The following is a 5,795-nucleotide window of genomic DNA, read 5'->3' as shown; positions in this document are numbered from 1 at the left end:
AAGAAGAAAGTCCGAAAAAAGAAGTGACGAGTTCAGAAAATAAAGGGCTAGGAAGTCCAGAAAGTCGTGAAGAGTAGAGTACAGGAAGGCTCGGGGAGATAGGAAGACTCCGATACACTGTCAAGGGCGTAAGGTTATGTAATCAGTCATGGACATTGTAATCTTTTCACCACTCGTCATTATGATGAAATAAATCCAAATTAGACACTGCTATTCAATTATGTTGACATAACTTAAGTTGAATTGGAATTGCCGCTATTAATTTGTTTCGATTAAATTTGTCATTTTTCTTGTGAAAGGGGGCTCATATTGCATTATTTCTTTCCAATAGTCTTGCTCAGTTCTCTGTTGAAATTCTCTGTTTCCACTCCCTCTGGGCTATGACATCGAGGGAGGCCATCCCCTAGTTAACTCCAGTCACATCCAGTTAACCACCGCTCTTACTAAAGGGGCAATGATGAAACGGTATAGACAATGTTATCCACAAATCATGTAATTAGGTCCTTGTTTTCTTTATTTACGGAATTATATCGAATTAGCATTTCTTTTCCTAACGTTTGTGATGTCTTCTCCGATGGTGGGTACTTCATACGAATCCTAATCCCGACGGTTTCATGATTGAAGACTGTTGTAAGAGTTGATGACATCGACGCGAAAGTGTTCGGATTTTCATTGAATAAGTTCATGTTTGGAGCAGACCACTTGATTCGAGGGAGTTGTATACGATCGTTGGGTTGGGAAATACTGAGGTTTCAAGGTATTTATTCTTGCAGTCACACTGATTTCACAGATGATGATAGTCAATGATTTCAAGCTTGAAGCGTACGTCAAATAGCTAGGCGTGTTGTAAGAATGAAGTTCTGCTTCTAGAAAGCTTTGATGTTTCTCGCTTCTGTCAATGAGGGTTTCGAATTTTATAACAAGTCTTTATAACATTCTTTGAATTAAGAGTTTAACGTTGCTTTTTCTGAGTTTATCGTGGTATAAACTGTCAGTTGCCGACTCACATAGCAAATAATGCCCGAATATATTTCCAGGAAATAGAATTATCCTTTAGAATTCAAAACATTTGAATACAAATTAAAATGTAGTTCCCGAAGTGGTCAGAAACAAAAGAACACCTTAACATCAAGTATTTTAAACTGAAATTGAGAAAAAAATCTGTATAAACAAATATTATACAGTAACTCGAGATGCAAAACAGATCCCCGGATGAGGGTCACGTGATCACATTCTAGAATGATTTAGAAGGTATATATAAGTCTAATGGCATGTAGTCCAGTACAGCCTCGATTTCACCATTATCATTCACACATTTAAAATGAATTAAAAAAGGAGTTGTTTATATGACCCTGAATCAAGGCCAGGAACTAGGTCAAAAATAGATACAGTTTTCTATTTTTAGGCGTTCACGAAGAGAGTCAGATCAAACTGAATTTTCTGGAAAATATCAAATTCCAAGTAAACAAAATTACATTACATTGACATGTGAAGAAAATAACACAAATTTAAAACTTACGAACAATTAAATTAAATCAAATATAAATTAAATCCAATATACGTAACACTTGAATGAGAGTCCAGTTTTCTTTTAGATAATTTTCTAAAGTTTCCTATTGGGTCGTCATTCAATACGTATCGTGTTGTACATGGCTAAAGTGATCAACCTGACTGTCAAAACATGTCATACAGTAAGCATCGTGATTCTTTGAGCCCACTGTTGAACAAATCTTTTTACTAAACTTTCTCTTGTTTGCAACATTGTGCCAACATTTGCTTCCCCTCTGCATCTTTGGTTCTGTTGTTTATGCAGTGATTCCTTTTCATGATCGTCTATGTAGATGGCTACACCTTTCATCTGTGAAAGGTTTAATAGTCTAGAATCAATTCTCTTTGACCGTTTATTTCAACGGTCTTGTCAAATTCTGCAAACATGCTCCACACGGGGTTGTTTAGATTTTATCGTGTGGAAATGTCCCTTGTCATAACCTACCTGTGGGGTAAAATCAATGCCCACAGACAAATGCCGTGTGTACTGTTGCTCCCAATGATACAACCGTACACATATTACATTGTTCCATGATTAGAGCCTTCGCCTCGGATGCGAGAGGTAGTAGGCTCGAACCCCAACTGAATCATACCAAAGACACAAAAATGGTACTAACAGCTGCCTCGCAAGGCGCTCAGCATTAAGAGGTTAGTGTTAGGACTGGTCGGCCTGGTGTCAGGATAATGTCACAGTGTGGGAAATCATGCTACACGTCCGCGGCATGATGCCCCAGTGCTAGACATCACTATAAATTGCCACAATTCAGACATCGTAAGCGATATGACTGCAAAATTGTTAAAGCTACGTTAAAAATCCAAAACACACACACGCTCAACTTGTTTATGACAAAGCTACTCGCATGGATCGACCGACCGCAACACGAATAAATATCGCAACATCTTGAAATATCCGTCATAATAAATTACCGCCGTTGAGTCAGAGAAAGCCGTTTAGCGATTGCACTGAAATGAATCTGCTAGCTGGACTTTACTTCTGTGTTTTGAACTTGATTCTCGGTGTAATGTTTGGCGTGATCGTTACAGCAGAAAACGGTAGGTGTGTGTATATGTTTGTGAGAGAGAGAGACAGACAGACAGACAGACAGAGACGGAGAGAGACAGATATATATATATATATATATATATATATATATATATATATATATATATATATATGCATCTTTCACTCTTTAATTACAAAGCTTACAGCTCCTCCTTTCCTGATTGATCTTCCCTATTGCCACCCTTCAAAATCATAAACAGCATTATTTGCGTCATATTTTTAAAAATAATACATGTTATCGTACATTTTATATATATATATATATATATATATATATATATATATATATATATATATATATATATATATATATATATATATATTACTCTTTATTTACGAATATTACTATCCACCACCCTTTAAATTCATAAACAACATTAATCATATCATATGTAAAAAATTTCAGAACGTTTATCATACACTTCAACCAGTCATGCAGTTATGATGTACAGTAATTGCAATGAAATAATTGCAACCGACAGTATGCATGACAAGGAAATTTATGATGATGGTTGTCTACGTTGCATGGCAATAAGCTACAACAATACAATGTACTGCACATCCATCAGTTCTATAATGGTTTTCCAAGGCATTATAGGAAGGTTACTATATTGAACGATTTTGGACTTTAGGATTGTTTTTCTATATATGTCTACAAACATGATGTATACTGTTCCGCAGAGGCGTAGCTATGATATTTTGCGCCCGGGGACGAACTAGCCCCCTCCCCGTTTAATCACATTTTTGAATATTACCCTTGTTTACTTATTATAATGTAACGTTGTAAGCCTCATTTTGGCGCCCCTGTACCTTGGCGCCCGGGGACATATGTACCCTCCTGCCCCACCCCCCCAGCTACGCCTCTGCTGTTCCGTCCATTCAACCAGTTGTGTGCTTACGACGGAGTAATAGGACAGTTTCATAGACTATATTTGGTTGCTGTTGACTTTTCCCTTTTCTCCATCACCTTCTTTCTAAGATCTGTATGTTGTCATTGGAACTGCATGGAAACACATTCCTCTGGGATATCATTTTCCTATTCCACTAATTATTTGAATATAATATAAATAAATATGATGCAATATCCCTAATTATAGCTGGAAAAAGTGACAAAATAATTGAGAATAATATTTTGGGTTCTCTTTTCACGAGGAGAGGTTTGTGATGCAAAAGGAGAATTTGCTTCTCCACTCGTGACAAACAAATATCCTCTATATCTGTCCGATTTTGTTAATTTAGTGTTTTACGTCTCATCAACGTAAGTGGGTCATTTAGTGTCAAGGCAATCGATGTAAATAGCCGACCCAGACTCATCAGATTGTAGGATTCGAACCCTGATCCTTTCTGTAACAAGAGCAGAATTATAAGCACTGAGCAACCACGCGCCACATCCCATGCTTTAGGTTCATAATGCTTAAATATTACAACTCAGAGTAGTCACAGATAATGGTAATAAAGGAGTTTATGCGTTTCTTGTTAGATACATTTAATATTATTATCCATACACAATTGTAAAATATTTCTATTTCATTTCAGCTGATGTTTCAACGACTACCGAGGCTGAGAAGATAAAGACGACTACCGAGAATGCGAAGACAACAACGACTACTGAGAATGCAATGGCACTACTTTGCATCAAAGCCTGTAAACTAATGTATGTCCATTGTTTTTTGGTTCCTTCTTTTCAAGTCGCACCAAAAACATTCACCGCTATAATTCGTTCATTCTTGCAAAAGCGTATAGGATGCAAATAAAAACTCTGTGATACACTATGACATTTTATATGTGCATGTGTATGACGACACATAACTTTATTATGATGTGTCTTGTAATTTCTACAAAAACTGCATATTATGTACACTAATACACAATCATCATCATCATCAATATCAATAATAATAATAATGATAATAATAATAATAATAATAATAATAATAATACCATAATATACATAGGGTATTATCTTGATTATCGAAAGTAGGTGCTGGGAAGATGTCTCTCAAATCGAGTAATTATCAACTTCTATGAGAGCGTAGATTAGTTTCGTAAAATGGACCCTCCCTAATTTCTCAATAATTTTCGGTATACGTGTCTAATAATTTTAGATAGGAATAAGTGTTTGTGTTAGGTGTTTGGGTCGTTTTTTTTGTATTGCAAGGCGTCAAGTACTAACATTCGGCTTGCAAAAAGCTTACTGATGAATGATACAGATGTGAATGGAAAATCACGCAAGTCTGAAATTATTAGGGCTTCGTGATTTGTGGTCTTTAGATGATTAGGAAAATATTGAAGTATTTAAACTTTCAAAACTACATCACTTGACAACGATTGTTCTCTTGAAGTCCTTGGAACTAGGAGAAACAATGGACTTCAAACCAGTATCACGATGGTGTTTAACTATATCGGTAGGGATTCCCCTTTTTGTGTAAAAATAACTACAACAATAATAATACATTAATAATATTGTTATGACAATGATTAACATAATGATGATTATACAATGGTAATAGTAGTAGTAGTGTCAGTAATAACCAGTAGTCAATATGTAACATCAATAGTATTAATCCTGGCTATATTGCAGTTTTAATAGCATACTAAATTTGACAGTGATGTGCCAGTTCAAGAACTGATTAAACTAATTTCAATTTTCTAGGCCGATACCGCCTCAGGGTTGCGGATGTGCTGGCGTGAATGTTGGCACGTGGAACTAGATGATTTCGTGGGCCGTTACTAACAGAGACTAAACAACCGGAGAGAAAAAATGTACAAGTTACTGAAAATAAGCTTATGTACACGTATGTTGTGTCCATCCCTGTGACATTGACTAAATATTCAAGTAAAAGAGTTATCTGAATTCATTTTGTTTTTGCTCTTTGTTGTTGTCATTGTTGTTTTTGTTGTTGTGTTTTTTTTTACTGTTTCAGTTTATTGTGTTTTCTTTTAGTGTTTCAGTTTATCTTGATTACTAAATATTTACATACATGTTTTCCATGAAATTCGTTTCGTTGATTATTTCTATAAAAGTGTTAGAGGTATATACGAATATACGACTCAGATGGCTATATACTAACATATAGACAATACTTCCTGTATGTTGTATTCTGAGTTGGCGGAAAGAACGAGTTTGATACGGTGTAGGAATGTGAAGGCCGTCAGGCCGAGGCGTATATTCCTACGCGTTATC

At 35.7% G+C, this 5,795-nt stretch overlaps 1 long non-coding RNA gene across 1 annotated transcript; it reads left to right on the top strand.

The window, feature by feature from the left end:
• Positions 1-2,443: 2,443 nt before the first annotated feature.
• LOC149791602 (uncharacterized) lies at positions 2,444-5,465 on the top strand. The gene is made up of 3 exons (XR_016423375.1): positions 2,444-2,601; positions 4,148-4,265; positions 5,265-5,465. It is a non-coding gene; the product is annotated as an uncharacterized LOC149791602 (long non-coding RNA).
• Positions 5,466-5,795: the final 330 nt, after the last annotated feature.

This window comes from Sinohyriopsis cumingii, chromosome 9 (genome assembly GCF_028554795.1).
Source record: "Sinohyriopsis cumingii isolate HCF-2022 chromosome 9, ASM2855479v2, whole genome shotgun sequence".
NCBI classification, from domain to species: Eukaryota; Metazoa; Mollusca; class Bivalvia; order Unionida; family Unionidae; genus Sinohyriopsis; species Sinohyriopsis cumingii.
Note: the sequence above shows the minus strand (reverse complement) of the source record. Positions and strands in the feature narration are given on the sequence as shown.